Source organism: Oryctolagus cuniculus, chromosome 2 (genome assembly GCF_964237555.1).
Source record: "Oryctolagus cuniculus chromosome 2, mOryCun1.1, whole genome shotgun sequence".
Lineage (NCBI taxonomy): Eukaryota > Metazoa > Chordata > Mammalia > Lagomorpha > Leporidae > Oryctolagus > Oryctolagus cuniculus.
Window position 1 is genome coordinate 78,947,603 of NC_091433.1, and position 18,127 is coordinate 78,965,729.

General features: G+C 49.3%; 2 long non-coding RNA genes across 4 annotated transcripts in view; one reads left to right on the forward strand and one right to left on the reverse strand.

Moving 5' to 3' along the window:
• The window catches only part of LOC127487306 (uncharacterized), a 30,006-nt gene that overhangs the window by 888 nt on the left and 10,991 nt on the right, over positions 1–18,127 (forward strand). The window contains exons 1-2 of one of the 2 annotated variants that reach the window (XR_011386881.1): positions 8,682–8,877; positions 15,333–15,470. This is a non-coding gene — a long non-coding RNA (uncharacterized lncRNA). Of the gene's footprint in view, positions 1–8,681; positions 8,878–15,332; positions 15,471–18,127 lie in introns of those variants that run through there. The other variant, XR_007914060.2, reaches the window with a different exon arrangement.
• Positions 1,323–15,754, reverse strand: LOC103352209 (uncharacterized). Of its 2 annotated transcripts, XR_011386882.1 has the most exons (5): positions 15,034–15,754; positions 10,293–10,449; positions 4,896–6,150; positions 3,236–3,532; positions 1,323–3,009 (listed from the first exon to the last, which is right to left on the reverse strand). It is a non-coding gene; the product is annotated as an uncharacterized lncRNA (long non-coding RNA). The 2 variants fall into 2 exon arrangements; XR_011386883.1 differs by lacking the exon at positions 4,896–6,150 and having other exon boundaries at positions 15,034–15,742.

Here is an 18,127-nt window from a genome sequence, read left to right on the forward strand (position 1 = left end):
ATTTGATTCTTTGTGCATTTTCTACGTTCATAGCCTTGTGTATATGCAAGAAAGGAGACTATATGCCATTTGTCTCTACTGTGTATTGGATAACACACAGGCCTCTCTGTGAATGAGGCACCAAGGGGTCTATGTGCTTGACGTCGGGGACCGATGCAAACACACTTGGGACTTGGCCTTTGCTGTCCTGATGGTGGCTCGCTCCTTTCTGTCTGCAATCTGGAGCCGGGGCCGCGAAGTCTGATGCCCCTTAGAGGGCCCCAGCACCAGGAAATTACAGAATTTTCTCTGCCCTGCCTTGACCAAGTGAAAAGGAGCCTTCTTCCTCCTCTGTTAATCATTCACGTTTGGAGAGGGCACAGAGGTGTCAGCGCCTGCTCCTTCTGCAGGGGAGAAGATGATGGGGAGTAAGGATTGAGGAGTGGGTAAGGAGGGGTTCTGAGGCTCTGTGTGGGCTCCAAAGGAGACAGTATCCTCAGGGGTCCCTAGAGGGGCAGGACGGGGTTGCTTTCGTGTCTCTCGTTACGAGTCCAGCCTGAACTTTCTCTTGCACACACACACTCTTTGTATCATGATTTTAAAACTTGGAGATTTGTTGGCCGAGCTTTAAAGCTTCTGTCCTGCCTTCAAATTCCGTGCTCTTCCTAATGACTTAGCTCATGATAAATCACCCACTCTCACCGGGTGGGACTTTTGGAAGTTGCAAAGTCCTCTCTCGGTCCCGTTCTTCCCGATGACCTATTCTTGTGTGCATCCCCACGGGCGTTGCTAACAGAAGTGATACAGGGCTGCATTCGAGAAAAGGGGAGTCCCGTGCCAGGTTGTTGGGGCCTCTTAGGGAAGGGAAGGCCTTGCCTACGTCAGTGTCCCTGTTTCTAAGCAGCATTCTTAGATGTCCTGCACGGGCTGTCCTCTTCCACCTTGTAACCCAATCTGCAGATCTGTCAAATTTGCTGCTTCGAAGGCTCAGGAATTCCCACGCAGCTTTTACCCGGCAGGACAGGGCTGCCCCTCCCTCCCACTGGGAACGTTTTCCCCTGTAGCTGTCACCGACCACCACTCTGAAGCCATCAATGGACTTTGTTGAGAATGGAGGCAGAGAAACTGAATAAAATAGAACTAATCCATGCACTCAGCCTTCACCTTCTTTGACATTGGACGATCCAATGTGGTGGTCAGGAGCCATGTGACGGGGTGGAGGGCAGCACAGAAAATGGGAGGTAGAGAAAGCAAATCATGAGTTTTTTTTTTTTTTAAAGATTTATTTTACTTATTTGAAAGTCAGAGTTACACAGAGAGAGGAGAGGCAGAGAGAGAGAGAGAGAGGGAGAGAGAGAGAGAGAGGTCTTCCATCCGCTGGTTTACTCCCCAGATGGCCGCAATGGCCAGAGCTGGCTGATCCGAAACGAGGAACCAGGAGCTTCTTCCGGGTCTCCTACATGGGTGCAGGGGCCTAAGCACTTGGGCCATCCTCTACTGCTATCCCAGGCCATAGCAGAGAGCTGGATGAAAGAGCAGAATCGGAAGTGGAGCAGCTGGGTCTTGAACTGGTGCCCATATGGGATGCCGGTGCTTAATGCCAGGGCCACAGCGCCGGCCCCAGCAAATCATGATTAGGTGAAGGTGACAGAAACAATAGGTAACTTAATAGTAATAAGAGGCAACTTCAAAAATTCGTGGAAAAATGACATAGAAAAAAATGTTAAATCTATAGTATCCATTTCCCATGAGCTTTTTTGAAGACTCCTTGTACGCGTGGGTTCCAGAATGTTTTGGACCCCAATAAATGTGTCTTTTCATTCCATCTTCCAAGAGGTTTTTGAAACACAATGCAATTCTCATAGCACTTCTATTGCATTGCTTGGTTGCGAAGAAGAAGAATCCATAAAAAGACGATGCCCAAGCTTTTTAATTTAGTGGCTCTCATCTGGGAATAAATACATCTGACAGCAGCCTGACTTTTTAAAATGCAAACATTGCTCAGATTTATTAATTTTTATGTTATGAATATTTAAATCGGTTCATCCCAAAGGAGTCATTCTACATGGAGCTAATGCACTTACATTTTTAATGAAATGAGTAGTCAACCATTAAAAATAAAATATTGATATGAATTGTTCGACTAATTGATAGCAGGAAGAAAGGTAGCGCACCAGCCATCAGAGAAGTTAGAAAAATGAACAGAAAGCAAATGACCTAATTATTACCCGCCTGTGACATTCAGGAAGACACTGTCCAATCTCTCTCTCTTCCTTTATGAACAACTTCTTTTTAAAATGTCTAAAGAAAATTATCGCTGTAAATCAACCCTCAGGTAGGACAAGGGAGCCAAGAAGTAACCGGATCGCTAGCAGCAGCACTTAACTGCTTAGCTCCTGCTGCAGAAAGGGGGGCAGGGAATCAGGCAGTTTGCTGTCATTCCACACCAAAGCTGCTCTCTCTTGGATTCCCCATAAAATGCAGCGACTCCAACCGAACATCAGTCCCCCTTGAATTTCAAGATACCTGGGCTCTTATCAAGATGTGAATAAATATAATTTTAAAGTCCTTTAAAGAGTTCCTTTTTAAAGACCCTTTGAAGTCTTGTGTTGGCTTCTGCTTAAGTGGAAGAATTAAGGTTGAAAGCAAAGCCTGGCATTCCTTTTGCTGCGTGTGATTTTCTATGTTTAATTGGCTGAGAGTGAGGCAGACTTTTCTTTGGGTTGAAGGCTTAGGATGGATGAATGAAGACCGCTCTGGTTGTCAAATGGCTTTTTCAGCTCATCAACCTGTAAGTGGAGGGCAGGGTCGCTTCATCCCACAGTTTTTGTGGGTCAAAGACTTCCTCACTTCTGTTCAGCTAGAAGCAAGCGGATAAACAGAGAAGACACCAAGAGCTGCACCTGTGCTGGAGAGGACGGAGTCAGACTTCTGGCTCAATCTTCTCACGAGGCAGTAGGAGGAGCAAGGCACGTGTTCCACAGAAGGACGGGCCCTGGTGTGCCTCGGCCATGTGGTCGGTGCTGGGAACTAAAACAGCAAGAAGAGAAGTGGGCAAGGGGGATTGTGGGGGTTTTAAAGCAGGTAGAAAGAGAAAATTAGGAGAGTGAGAGATGGAGGACTTTGGGCAGAAGCTGGTTAAAGGGATGCAATGGGGAGAGGGGAGGAAGGGAAGTGTAGGTGAGAGCCAGATACGGGGGCAGCAAAAACAGTGGACCAAGGGGAGAAGGAAGATCAAGAACTGAGCAACTAGTACCACCAGTGCAGTGCTCCTCGAGCTTTGCTGTGCCCGCGGGTCACCTAGGGTGTCATGGGATGCAGATTCCGGTCCAGCAGGGCTGGGGCAAGGCCTGCATTGCTGTGTTTCTCCAGAGCTCCGGTGGATGGGACGCCAGCCAGCGCTGCTGCTGCTCCAGACCACACGCGGAGCAGCCGGCCGTGAAGAATGTCCCTGCCCAGGAACGCTGGGTTGTCAGGTGTGGTCACAGCAGTCTGCTAAGTGCTCTGAAGAGTTGAAAAGCTGCCGAGATGCCCCGGTCTGGAAACTCAGCGTCTGTTAGAGGAGATAAGAAATGCAAACACAAAACCACTGGAGGAGAACTCAAGAGAGTGTGTTTTATGGAGCCTACGTGTGGCTGCAGGGCTTGGGGAGCAGAGAGGGACATGCCGGCTAAGCAAGTGGGAGCTCAAACAGGCAGAAAGGGGTGGGCTTGGGCTGCCGCTGAAACTGAGCTCAGAGGAGAAGGGTGGGATGCAGGGACCAAAGAACTGCAGAGACCTCTGTGGGACCCTCCTCACCCACCCCCACCCCGCAGTCCCACACAGTGACCGTCCCCAGGGTGGAAAGGGCTACGTGGTGTGACTGGCTTTCAATCCAGTGGAAAGTCAAGTGTGTCTCCCACACAGAATAGTCTAGTGTGTCTCCCAGAGCAACTGACACAGAGCGTTCATGAGGCACAGAGCAGGGTAACTAACATACCCTGACTTGGGCATGGAGGTTCCAAAGACAAAGAAAAAAAATGCATCCCCATAAGAATGGAGATAAATATAACTAATGGCTCTGTGTAATGGTCTACTTCAGATATGCATTCCTTATTTGCTTTTGTTGCTAAGTGGAAGGAAAACAGAGAAAGCTAGCATTGTCCTTGTCAGTTGCCCTTTACAAGAACGGCTATGCCTTTTGGTTCAGGTTCAGGTTCAGACTCTGTTTTGAAGGTGGTGAAAAAGCAATCCATGTCTAGCTCTGGGAAGATCTGACCCACTACAGCTGGGAGTTGCTGGAAGAAAGAACTTCCTTTATCCCAGGTCCTACAGCTAAGTCACAGTGGCCATAACGTGAAACACCGTGGCAAACCTGGAGGCTTGATGTCTTAGCTCAGCTTTGTGCTACCACAGACTAGGAGATTTATAATGAATGGAAATTTATCCCCAGTCCCAAAGGAAGGTGCTACATTGGGTAAGGACCTATTAGCTGCATCTTGGTGTGGCACAGGGCATCATGGGGGTGAGAGAGAGCATGCACGAGAGAGCATGCAAGCATAAGATGGGGCTAAACTCACTTTCTACATCAAACCCACGCCAGCAATAGCAACATGGATCCATTCATAAGGGCAGAGCACTCACGACATAATCACCACCTCATCCGGGTCCTAGCCCTCAACACCCGTGCTTTAGGGGTTAAGTTTCCAACACGTGAGCCTTGGGGGACACATTCACTCAATGGCACCTGGTAACTCAGCAGGGCCCCGGGACAATGGAGGGATCCTTCACTCGTAAGGACGGACACCTGGGCTGAGTGTTGGTGGACAGGAAGGAAGCTGCCAGGCGGCACAGGGCAAACTCTTCTGGGAAGAGGCGGCAGCTCCAGCAGAGCCCGGGAACACGCGTGTTGGGAGAATGACGTCCTGTGGATGTACCTGGCTTGGGAGGGGTGAAGAGGGGACCCCAGGCAGGAGGTTCACACTTTATCTTGTACACAGCCACCTCCCCTCCAGCTTGGGGAGACTCTGCTTGGCCACACCTAGTTCTGGCAGCCGGCTTTGGAGCGCGCGTAGGAGAACCGCGGAGTCTTCGCACAAGCTTCCGTGTGAAATGGTTGTCTTCCTGGACGACGCGGTCATGAGGAAGCCGCCTGGAGCACGCAGGCCAGGGCCGCTCTGCAGCCTCACTGCTAACCTGCTGTGCGGTTTCTGTGAAGGAGCAAGTTCCCCTCCCCACCAGGAGTAGTGATCACTTTGGCCCCAAACTCAGTAGTTCTCACTGCTTGTTCCGCAGACTTCCTGGTCGCCACTGCACACATCATCCACTTAAACCCCTGCCCTGCAAGGCCCATGGAATAAGTTCTGTAGCAGCCCTTTTGCACTGGAAAAAAAAAAAACCAAAGTTCAAAAAATGCTAATAACTGTCCCAAGGAGCACATGGCTAATATTAGCAAAGCTGGGGTTCAATCAGACTCCAAACTCTTCATCAAGACTCAATTCTGCAGCAACTCTTACCCCAAAGATGGTCATTTTTAGCAATCACTGCTTTTAAGATAACTTCAGGGGCCAGTGTTGTGGCGTAGCAGGTGAGGCCGCCGCCTGCAATGCCGGCATCCCATCTTCAAGACCCGGCTGCTCCACTTCTGATCCAGCTCTCTGCTATGGCGTGGGAAAGCAGTAGAAGATGGCCCAAGTCCTTGGGCCCCTGCACCCATGTGGGAGACCCAGAGAAGGCTCCGGGCTCCTGGCTTCGGATCGGCGCAGCTCCTGCCATTGCGGCCATCTGGGGGACCCTCAGGGCGGTCCCTCACATTCCTCCTAAGAAGACCTTATGGACCTCTGGGTCCTCCCTGCTTGGTCTACAGAGGAGGAGGCAGATGAGCAGGGCTGTAGAGCTGACTCCAAGGCACACGGTCCTTCCTAGTAAAAGATGCTGCCATCATATTTCATCTGTGCAGGTGCACTGAGGAAGGGCTCTGAGAAGTCAGCTTGGGGTTTTTCTGCACGTGCCCATGTTCTGTTCCTCTGCTCTTCTCTCTGCTTCCTTTGTACTTGCACATTTTGCAATGAAGTTGGAAATAAGGATCACGGGTGCCTGGCAGAAGCCATCAGGGGGCAGGTGTTCACCAAGTTGATTGACAGTGTAGGACAAAGATTTATGTTTGGATATTTTCCAGAGGAGATTTCTGGCCTTCAGGAAAAATGATAGAAACTTTGATGTTTTCTCCTGACTGAAATGAATGTGATATTCCTTAAGAGAAAAGATGAAGTCATAAAATATTCTCGAAAAACCGAGAATAATATGATATCAAGAGTCTTAAAGTTATTCCTACTCTTTAACTTAATAACTCGCGTCTAAGAATGCCCTTTAGGGAAATAATCTGAAATTCAGAGATATGTACATATCAATGTTCATCTCCACATTACTTATAAATTTTTTAAGAAGAGTAAGAAGAAAAGCAACCTAACTGCTCAACCTCAACACAATGCTCATAAAAATAAAATACTATGCAGTCATTAAAGTATTATTTATAACGACTTCAATGACTTGAAGAAATGCCTGCTATGTAATTTTAATTGAGGGGAGAGGGTGAACTAATCTAAATGACATGATCTCAACCGTGTAAAAACTACATAGAAAGTGAGGGATCTATGGAAAAGCTAACAACCTCTAAGGAAATGGTAGGAAACAGTTCCATTATTATGTGATGAATAATTTTACCCTCCTCTCTAAACTTACCAACAAGTGAGTGAGTTCCTTTTATAATTCAAATGCAAACTTTAAAAAAAAAAGGAGTACAGAAAATCTTGCATAAGTGGCAAAGATGGTCTCTCCTACAACACCTGCTTTGTCTGTCATCCTGTGACGGCTGCAGACAGGGACTGAGACTGGACACGGTGGGTACCGCTGACGTGGGCACCGGCCCTCTCCAGAGCTGTGGCTGCAATATGGTAGAAAGGGTTCTCAAGGAAGCTTAGAGGAACAAGTACAGCCTCATTGTACAGATGAGGAAGCTGACTCAAAGACAGCCGAGCGACTCCAAGACCACGCAGGGAGTGACAGAGACGCCCAGCTTCTAGTCCAGCGTGTCTCCCACTTTTGGAGATGGACGCCCAGGTGCTGTGGACACTTGTCCTCAGCGTGCTATTATCATGGGAAGTGTGCATCATCACGCTGCTTCTCTCAGGCACTTGGCACATGATCCCAGAGTTCCAAGCAAGGTGATGGCCAGTGTGGAATCAGGTTCGGAGTTCGCTGATGGCAACAACAGAGGCCACCCATGGGTTCAGCCATAACGAGGCACATTGACTACTTTCTCTGAGAATCAAAAAGGAGCATTCAGGATCATAGTACTGGGGAGTACTTGGAATAGTGCCTGATAGGAAGTTCAGTCTACTGCAGGACACATATGGGCTACATGCTAGAGAATGCAGCACCATGTAAGAAATGATGAAGCTTCGTCCTCATGTGGTTAAAGTCCAAAGGAACACAGAAAGTGAACACTTATTTACAAGCGTGAAAAGTGTCACAATGGACAAATACAAGATGCTCTCAGATCATATAGCAATATATGTCAGTACCATGCTGTTTTAGTTACTATAGCTTTGAAGTAAGCTTTAAACTCAGGTATTGTGATGTCTCAAAATATGCTATTTCAAAAACTAAAAAATAAGGAGAGAAAAAGAAATAAAAAAGAAAAATGAAGGTAAGAAGGAAGTTTATATTCTTAGAATTGTACCAATAACTACATTGAACCTATTCTCTTTTTAATATCACATTAACATGAGAATTGATGAGAAGTGTGTTGTCGTAATTATTGTGCACTTGCTGTGACCCTAGAATCTAAGATATTCATTAATTCCTTAAAAATGCGTGCAAAGGGGCCAGCGCTGTGGCGTAGTGGGTGAAGCTGCCACCTGCAGTGCCAGCACCCCCTGCCTCTGCCTGTCTGTAACTCTGCCTTGCAAATAAATAAATAAATCTTTTTAAAAAAACGCATGCCAATTTACAAGCAGGATTAAGATTAAGAGAGTCACTGTGCATCAAGTGTGTAGCTTGGTACCTGACACACAGCGAATGCTCAGTAAACCCCAGCTGTCATTTGTGTAATAAGAAATATAGCACGGGGGTCGGTGTTGTGCAGTAGCAAGTAAGCTGCCACTTGCAACACCAGCCTCCCATGTCAGAGTGCCGGTTCGAGCCCCGGCTACATTGCTTCCAACTCAGCTCCCTGCTAATGAGCTTGAAAAAGCAGCAGAAGAATGGCCCAAGTGCTTGGACCCCTGCCAATCACATGGGAGACCCAGATGGAGTTTCTGGCTCTTGGCTGTTGTGGCCATCGGGGGAATAAACCAGCAGATGGAAAATTATCTTGTTCTCTCTCTCTCAGTTTCTCTCCCTCTCTCTCTCTCTATCTCTGACTTGGCCTTTCAGATAAATAAATAAATAGGAAAGGGAAGGGAAAGGAAGGGGAAGGGAGGAGAGGGGAGGGGAAGGGAGAGGAGGTGGGGAGGGTAACTCAATCCTTCCTAGCTTTTCTGATAAGGGAAAGGAGCCGATCCTAGAAGGATCAGTGGTTTTACGGGGGTCTTGTTTTATTACGTTTTTCTTTGGCCATGGAGACTCTGGCATGATAACTTTGCTTTTGCGTTCCTAGCTCCACATTTTCTCTCTCAGTTCAGTCACCCAGTGCACTGCAACAGGATCCCCCCCCCACCCCCCCAAAAAAAAATTGCTGGGAAGAGCTCATTGCTAGGCCACAGCTGCAGAGTTTCCGGCCAGGAGAAGGAACGTGGACCAGGCGCCTTTCTCCAGAGGGAGTGGCTTCCAAAATCACCCAGTGCCCATCTCCACAAGGACGGCAGCAGGAAAAGTTGCTCAGTCTTCAAGAATGCTGGGATTGCCTGTGTGTCAAAGGTAGAGACTTCTGTGCCCGGATCCCCAGCAGATGCCTGGGACCAACAGCACTGGCCTGGCCGGCAAAGCCCTCTGCCTTTCTCTGCACCCTCACCTCCGCAGCCCCAAGTCTCAGCACCTTGCTGGAGGTGGAAATGCCTTCCCTGGGGGTGAAGGTGACAAAGGCCAGGAGCTCGAGAGGAAGTTCCCAAGTGCCCCAGTGCGAGGGAAGCTGGGGCTTCTCTCCCTTCCTCTGCAGCCCAGGCACTGGTGCCTGCCCCACTCTCCAGCCCCTTCCATGCCAGGAGCTTGGGCCAAGCCTCTCACAAAGCCCAGATTTGGCGAGTCGGCCAATGGCTCAGACCAGCGCTGAGTCATCCTATGCCTTCCCACGCACGCCTCACGTGGACGGAGGACCTGGGTCTGCCCGGTGCATGCCCTTGGAGAGTTCTCTTGTCTCTGACCCTGGCTCACCCCACGCGGTAGAAGACAAAGCTAGTTCCTGCTACCTCTGCTGGACCAAACTTCTCTAATTCATGTCCAAACAAGCCAGCAGATGCAATGGCAGAAAACAGAAGGAAAAATAAAAATTTGTTTGTAAAGGGAAGGAGGTGATAGGCTAGCTTCTGCCTGGGAACCCTGTCTCAGCTCTGCAGGTCTTGGCCAACTCTGGCCTCTGCCCTCCCCCTTTGACTGCAGGAACTGGACAGGAGCCAGGAGCTTCCTCTAGGTCTCTCATGTGGATACAGGGGTCCAAGCACTTGGGTCATCCTCTATTGTTTTCCCAGGCGCATTAGCAGGGAGCTGAATCAGAAGCAGAGCAGCCAGCTCTCGAACCAGCACCGATATGGAATGCAGGCATTGCGGCAGGCAGCTTAACCCACTGCTCCACAGTGCAGTCCCCAGTGCCCTGTCTTTCAAGGTTCCACCTCCTCTCACCATAGCCACACTGAGAACCAGGCTTCCAGCACCTAAACCTTTGTGGAGTGACGCAAAGCATAGCTAAACTATAGCTCTGAGTCCACCGTGAAATGAGAATTTTTCTGGGGCCGGCGCTGTGTTGCAATCAGGAAGGAAATAAAATGGAAATATGACTGTGGTTCACCCCTTGTGTCAGAGACTTCAAGAAAATAACAAGCCCGGGAATAAACTCCTAGCAGCCCAGGTCAGGGGAGAAAACAGAGGGAGAGAGCCCCTTATATGCACATTGGATAATCCTAGCTCAGTGCCTGCCTCAGTGTTTCTGGAAAGATTTGATTAGTGTATTAATAATTTCAACGTTGAGGTTTTGTTTACCTCCACCCCAGACTCTTCATCTTGGCAGGTCAACCCAACGTTGAGGGGTGGCCTCCAGCCCCCAGGACACAATAAAGGAGAATGGAGCAACCTTGTTTAGCAACCACAGCCCAGGAGGTGTGTGACCCAGAAAAACTCACCGGCAATGGAGGTTCTGAGCTGGAACCCAGAATCACGCAGTTCAAGATGGGCACAATGAGCGCTTGGTGCCAGACCGCACGGCGGAAACCCTGGATCTGCTGCTTACTGTGTCCCCGTGCCCAGAGCGTTGCGTTTCTCTGAGCGTCTCCTGCTTGCCTACAAAGCGAGGAGAGCGTGAATCTATCTTCCAGGAGGATTTCTTGGGAAGGGAAAATGAGGCCGACTTTGTTAAAGGCTTAGCATACTCAGACTTGGGTACATAATGTTAGGGCTCCCCTTGTCTCTCTTTTCCTATCTTTCTGTTACCCATCTTGCATGAACGTGGGTACAAAGAGAAGTGCTTTGCACATGAGCACATCTGAGGCTGGGTGGCGCTGGAACTGGTGACAATGCTGCTGCTTTATGGTGAATCTCTATTTTTTTTTTTTTTTTTTTTTGGATAGGCAGAGTTAGACAGAGAGAGAGAGACAGAGACAACGGTCTCCCTTCCATTGGTTCACCCCCCAAATGCCGGTACGGCCAGCGTACTGCGCCCATCTGAAGCCAGGAGCCAGGTGCTTCTTCCTGGTCTCCCATGCGGGTGCAGGGCCCAAGCACTTGGGCCATCCTCCACTGTCTTCCCAGGCCACAGCAGAGAGCTGGACTGGAAGAGGAGCAACCAGGACAGAATCTGGCACCCCAAATGGGACTAGAACCTGGGGTGCCAGTGCCGCAGGCGGAGGATTAGCCTAGTGAGCTGTGGCGCTGGCCTATGGTGAGTCTCTATTAAGACTTGGCACACACACTCCTGTTCCTTGAGAAAAGTTTCTCTGCCAGGCAGATTGCCTCTAGGGTAGAAGAGATATCTGAGCTACAAGGATCTGTTAGGATGCAGGGTCATAAATGCTTAAATATTAGAATGGATAGGACCTTAGAAGGTACCCAGCACATAGCCATCATTAACAGAGGAGGCCCAGAACAGGAAACTTGGAGAAAGTTCCAAGTTCAATGTCACTCGTTTGTTCTACTGAATTCTGACTCACTCTTCTTTTGAAATGAAAGCCATCCTGAGAATGTCTCTGTGTTTATGAGTAAGTCAAGAGCATATAAATCATGCAACAAAACATGGTCATCGCAATGCTCAGTATGAAAAAGGTGCCTGATGAAAAGCATCAAAGTAAAAGAGGAAAAGTGGTGTTAAAGTTGTCTTGTTGTTCATTACGGTGCATACATGAAGTAATGCTGCAATTAAATGATATATACGCTAAGAGAAATTTTTACCTGATCATCAAAGCATCATGCGAGAGTCTGTTCTATGCCACATACAGGCTGTATCAATCAGAAGCCACCAGAAATCCTATTGCTCAGTGGGTTGAAGGTGTGGCTAAGAACCAGCAGCACAAGTTGTATAAGAAAGTGATTATTGTTGTTGTAGCTGATGAATTAGTGTATTTTTTTGTAGAGTTGATTCATGGGCTAGAAAATCACTGGGGGCCAGCGCTGCGGCTCACTTGGCTAATCCTCTGCCTGCGGCGCCAGCACTCGGGTTCTAGTCCTGGTTGGGGCGCCAAATTCTGGCCCAGTTGCTCCTCTTCCAGTCCAGCTCTCTGCTGTGGCCCAGGAGTGCAGTGACAGATGGCCCAGGTCCTTGGGTCCTGCACCCGCATGGGAGACCAGGAGGAAGCACCTGGCTCCTGGCTTCAGATCGGCGCAGCGCCAGCCATGGCGGCCATTTGGGGGGTGAAGCAATGGAAGGAAGACCTTTCTCTCTGTCTCTCTGTCTCTCATTGTCTAACTCCTAACTCTGCCTGTCAAAAAAGAAAAGAAAGAAAGAAAAAAAGAAAAAAGAAAATCACTGGGATATACCGTGACAGACATACCAGGGATGCTGGGGCCAGCGCTGTGGCGTAGCCAGTGAAGCGGCACCTGCAGTGCTGGAATCCCACATGGGCACCAGTTCGAGACCCAACTGCTCCACTTATGATCCTGCTCTCTGCTGTGGCCTGGGAAAGCAGTAGAAGTTGATCCAAGTCCTTGGGCCCCTGTACCTGCATGGGCAACCCAGAGGAAGCTCCTGGCTCCTGGCTTCGGATCAGCTCAGCTCCAGGAATTGCGGCCATCTGGGGAGTGAACCAGCAGATGGAAGACCTCTCTCTCTCTCTCTCTCTCTGCCTCTCAAATAAATAAATTTTTTTTTTACAAAAAGCACTGGGAGTTTGCACAGACACTGGCCACTTTTTGGATGGTTGCAGGCTGTGGTCTATGTCCTGGTTGCTGTTGATATGTCAGACATATTAGGAAATTATCAAGACAACATTTGCGAGGACATAGAACGTAAGCCTTTTCATGACACCCCTCTGCAGCAATTGCGTGGTGCTAAAAGGTTAGGGCTGGAAATTGCCAGGGATGCAGTAGTTAACACAGAGGCCTGGGTGCGCTTCTGTGCTCTGAACTGCTGAGAGTGCAAAGATTTGCATGACCCTGGGAACCACAGCACTGTATTCTGCCGTATTTCCTGGAATTTGGGTAGACCACTTGAGATGGTTTGGAGTTATGGGAATGAATTTTCCAAACTGTTGAAATACAATCTTCATGTCAACTGTTCAAAACCCAGGCCCTGTGCAATAAGCTTCTGGGATCTTATGAAGGCTGTCCGCGAGTCCACGGCATACCTCCACATCGCTGTTAAGGAATGCAAGTTCAGTTCACTCATTTCTTTTTTTAATTGTTACAACTACTTTTTTAAAGAAAGATTTATTTATTTATTTGAAAGTCAGAGTTGCACAGAGAGAGGAGAGGCAGAGAGAGAGGTCTTCCATCTGCTGGTTCACTCCCCGATTGGCCACAACGGCCGGAGCTGTGCTGATCCAAAGCCAGGAGCCAGGAGCTTCTTCCGGGTCTCCCAGGCGGGTGCAGGGACCCAAGGACTTGGGCCATCCTCTACTGCTTTCCCAGGCCACAGCAGAGAGCTGGATCTGAAGAGGAGCAGCCGGGTCTCGAACCAGCACCCTTATGGGATGCCGGCGTTTCAGGCCAGGGCGTTAACCTGCTGCGCCACAGTGTCAGCCCCTCGATTTACTAATTTCTAAAGAAATTATCTCCAAGAAATCTATTTTGTGGGGAATAATCCAGCCCACTTAGCTACACTGCAGGGAGTTTCCGGGAATGAAAGTGATGGCCTGAACCACTTTCTCAAAGTCATCAATTAGAACTCTGGACTCTGAGAGCCGATTTGCAAGCTAATGAAAATGAAAGGACACTGTTGAGTTTTCCTTCCTTAATCAATCTCGATAGCATAAAGGAAGCACCACAAGTTGATATTATTGAGCTGAAAGGCAAAATAGTCTTACAAATGTGGCAATATTGAAGCGTAGGGATTCTAACGAGTTGGATCCAACTCTGCTATCCAAGTTCAGGACACACAATGGAAGAAGAGGTGTTGACATTTTGATACAGAAGAAAGAGTATTATGATTCCAGATTCGTGCAAAAACAAATTATGTTTAAAATTTTCAAATATTTATTATTAAACATTTCTTATTCTCTATTTGCATTTTATAAATATTAAATAAAATCACTATTATACATATTTATGTATAACCTGCTTACATTACAGTTCAGTGAAAAAAAACAAGGCCCGTGTACTGATTTTTCTTAAATCCTGTGCATTTCATTCAATTCTGTTACTCACCTACTTGTAGGCAGGCATGTGACTTTGAGCCCCTAGCTGAGAGTCCTTGAACTTGACAGATTTGTGTCCGTACACAGTGTGTTGGATGCTGAACTGTACATTTGAGCCTGGGAGCAGAACACCATGCGGCCTGGGCAGGAACTCAGGCATTGCCACGGAGTGGGCAAGCACCCGTGGCCTGTGTCACATGCAACTTCATCTGCAATGCTGCGTGGCCCAGACATGCAGACAAGGTAGCTGACTCACAGAGCTTTCACTTCCCCTGATGCCTGCCCTTGCAACCAGGCCTGATCAACAGGGTGTTGGCACGGAGCCAGCCCTGAAATACAGGAATATTTTGGGCATGAGAAATGGAGGCCATCAAGAAGGAGATACTTGACTGTGTATCAGTAGGACAAGCAAGGGCCCGTGGGGTTGAATGAAACAATAAAAGATTTATGATTTTGTTTTTAATTAGCCTCAAGTACACAGAATCAGATTAATTAAACTCCTGATCTGTGGCACGCTCTTGTCACGGTCTTCTTTTGGTGAGTGGATGGGTGCATTTCTTTAATTATTCAGACATGAATGCACTCATGGCCCAAGGTCCATACCGCACAGCACTGAGCATCGTGACGACCCTGCTCCTGCACACCCTGTAAGAACAGGGGAGGGGCTGACGTTGTGGCTCAGTGGGCTGAGCTGGCCATTGCCAAGCTGGCATCCCATGTTGGAGTGCTGCCTTTGGAAGACCAGACTGCTCCACTTCTGATCCAGCTCCCTGCCAGTACGCCTGGGAGGCAGTGGATGATGACCCGAGTCCTTGGGCCCCTGCCACCCACATGGGAGACCCAGATGGACTTCCTCCTGGCTCCTGGCTTTGGCCTGGCCCAGCCCTGAGTGTTGAGGCCCCTGGGGGAGTGAACCTGTGGATGGACGATCTCTCTCACTCTCCCTCTCCCTCTCTCTCTCCTTCTTTCTCTCTCTCTCCTTCCCTCCCTTTCCCTCTCCCTCTCTCCCCCACACATACACTTTGCCTGTCAAATAATAAATAAATTGTTAAGAGAAGGGGCGTGTGGGAGGCCAGCTGACCTGGATTGAGCATCTGCTCCTTGCTGGGTATCACGCCAAGCACTCAGCATACACGAGCTGCTGAATTCTCCCAGGTGTCCCTGGGTGAGCAAAGGCAACACACTCACTTCTTAGCCGCCCCGTGCCTTCTTCCCACTGCGGTAAACCAGCTGGTCAGAAACGCAATCTCCCTGAGTGACAAGAACACTTCTGTGCAATGTTCTCAGGTGGTGGCTGAATGGTCTGATGTTGGGTGACTTTCAATTTTCACAGCTGAACTTTCAAATCTCATTAAAACGGCTTTTTGTTGCTATTTGCAGAGTTTAAATCAGCAGTGATCCAGCAAATAAGCAGACACAGCAGGTTGCCTCTCTTGGCAGGTGGAAGAAGAAACCTACGAAGTAGACAACTGGGAAAGAAAAATGTGACTGCGGAGCTCAGGCATGGCGAGCCCCTTTGTAAGAGCTGTCGTCTGTAAATCCTAACAGATCTTTATATGTGATGACTCTGAAAGAAAAAGAGGGCTGTTTCTTCTCCCCATCGTCGGGAGTGTTTGCATTGGCAGAAGCGTCGGATGGGCGGATTGCTAAGAAGTTTGGAAATCTCCACCAGTGTCTGATGCAACCTGGTGTCCCACATAATCTTAATTGAAAAAAAAGAATCTGAAAAGGGTCTGTCTTCAGTCCACAGCATCTCTAAACTCCTTAACTGGCCCTTACCCATGGCTATGAGGTTTTACTTAGCATCTGGCTGGGAGAACCAAGAGGAAATACCAAAGTAGTTTGGTATTTATTGCACATCTAAAGGGCAAGGGATGGGGCTGGGTGCCATGAATGAATCAGACAGGAGCCTTGCTTCAAGTTGTTCCCAATCTAGGGACGGGAATGGGACAGGTCTCCAAAAATCAGAATCCAAAGTAGCAAGAATTAAGGACCAGAGCTGGGGATCAATGCATTCTTCCAGAGAAGGTGCAGATTTTGAGCTGGGGTGTGCGTAAGGGCCTTGGGAGCAGGGAAGCGGAGTGGAGGGGACGTCTGGTGGCGCGGGGACAGCAAGACAGCGTGGAGAAGATGACCTTCGCGTTGGGGCTGCTGGAGGAGGAGGAGGAACTGTAAGGCCGGGCACAAGGAGGGTCTCACAGGGGCTGTTCCTGCTATGCCTTGTCCTTTGCCTCTGCTGCCCCAAATTTTGGCATCCTCCAGCTGGGACTCCACCTCGGGGCCCCACTGGGGACCATTCTCACTTGTCCTCCTCCTCCTTGTCCCTCTTTGCTGTCTCCCTGGGGTCTCTGCGTGGTCAGTGACTTAGTCCCTAAGACAACACCACCAGCAGCCACCGTACCTCTTTGCTTCCTAGAGGCCTGTCTCTAAGGACAGCGAGTGTCGTTCCAGAGCAGGCCCATGGGAAGATATCCGGGGACGTGGAACTGTACGTTCTTAGAACAGCCTCTTTGGTCACCCAGCGCAGCCTCCTGCAGCCAGTACCAGAGCTTCCTAAATCATCCTGACAGGCAGACAGGCCTGGGGGTGACTCAGACTCGCTCTACGTGCGTCTTCATTTCACGTCTCTGCTTGGTCAAGGTCAAGGGGATTAGGCAGGAGCTGGTCTGCATTAAGGACACAAAGCCCCTCTTCAGCCCTGAGGCAGCTTGGGGGTGGGGGGTGGGCGGGGACTCCAGGGCCAGCAAGACCTCACCCGGGCCCTGTGAGGAGAACAAGCCGCTACTCAAGGCCGGATGGCTGCTTGTGGCAGGAACAGAGCGCTCCCTACGCTGCCTGCCCAGGTCTGTGGCGGTGGGGGGGATAATGCGAGCATTCATTCCCAGCGCTCCCTGGTGTGGATGGGAGCGGATTTGAAGTGGAGGTGCAGAAAGGCCAAGGGCAAAAGCAGTGTTGGGTGCAAGTGTAGCACGGCTGCCCAACAGCCACGCAGCAGCCAGGGCCTGGGTCAGCTGGGAGGGTTGGGACATCCTGCCTCAGGGCAACGTGAACTTTCGTCGGCCTGCTTGCCTAAGTCTATATTAAGGCCGGTTAAACATTTCTAGCCTTTCCAAATATCCTGCATGGCTTTTCCCCAATGAGCTGCCTGCTGAGGAAGGGTGGACAGAGTGCATACCCTCAATCATGTTGGAGGCACTCCAACCTCTCTGTCCCTGGGTGCCGAAGAGTTGGGTCCCTCAGGTCCTCTGTGATCCACTGATAAGTCCCCTGCCTAGGGGGTGAGGAGGCCGTGGATATGACCACACAGCAGTTATGTAACTGTCCTGGGCTTCTCGTTCCTCACCTTGCAAGTGGCCATAATGACAACCGTCCCACCTCCCTCCAAGGTGGCTGAAAGGATGGGATGAGAAAACCACCATAAATCATGCTGTGCCTGAGAAGCCAGTAATGCCTCAAGGCCGGGGGTTGGCCAACATTTATGTAAAGGGCCAGGTTGGAGATATTTTAGGCCTCGTGCACCCCATGAGGTCTCTACCCTGTATTCTACTTTGTGCTTTGGGTACGATCCTTGAAAAAATGTAAAAATCCTGCCCAGTTTGTGGAGTGCCCCCAGACAGGCCTGTGACAGGTGGTGATTTGCCAATGGGTTTGACAGACAGGTAAGGACCAGACATAGTGTCAGTGGTTGTGAAAACTCTAATTACAGATAAAGGTTCATAGATAATAATATGCAAAGTATATAGAAATGCAAATAAATCTGTGGATTCAGAGTATTTCTCTGACTCGCGGCCCCTATGAGTGGAATTATTTAAACTCCAGCCCATGGGTAATTTTGTGTAAGTGCAGCAAGATTGCCTGGTCATGTACTCTGCTCTTGACTGAGACTAGAGCTTCCTCTCTGAATTACTTGGGGGTCCCGGACCTGGAGACCAGGCTGCAGCCTTTACCTGGCTCGCTGCCCCTCCTGAGAGGTTCAGGGGGCCCTCCTGTAAGTCAGCCCCTGAGATGGTCGTTCTGCCCAAGTGTCCCAGGCCACCTGAGCACTGCCCCTGTATCCGCTCCTTCTCCTAGAGACAAGGGAAAGATCTATCTGAGGGGTTCTAGCACCCAAGTAAGAAGCAATTAATGTGAGCTGTGACAATTAGCTCACAAACAATGCTTGTTGTTTACACCAC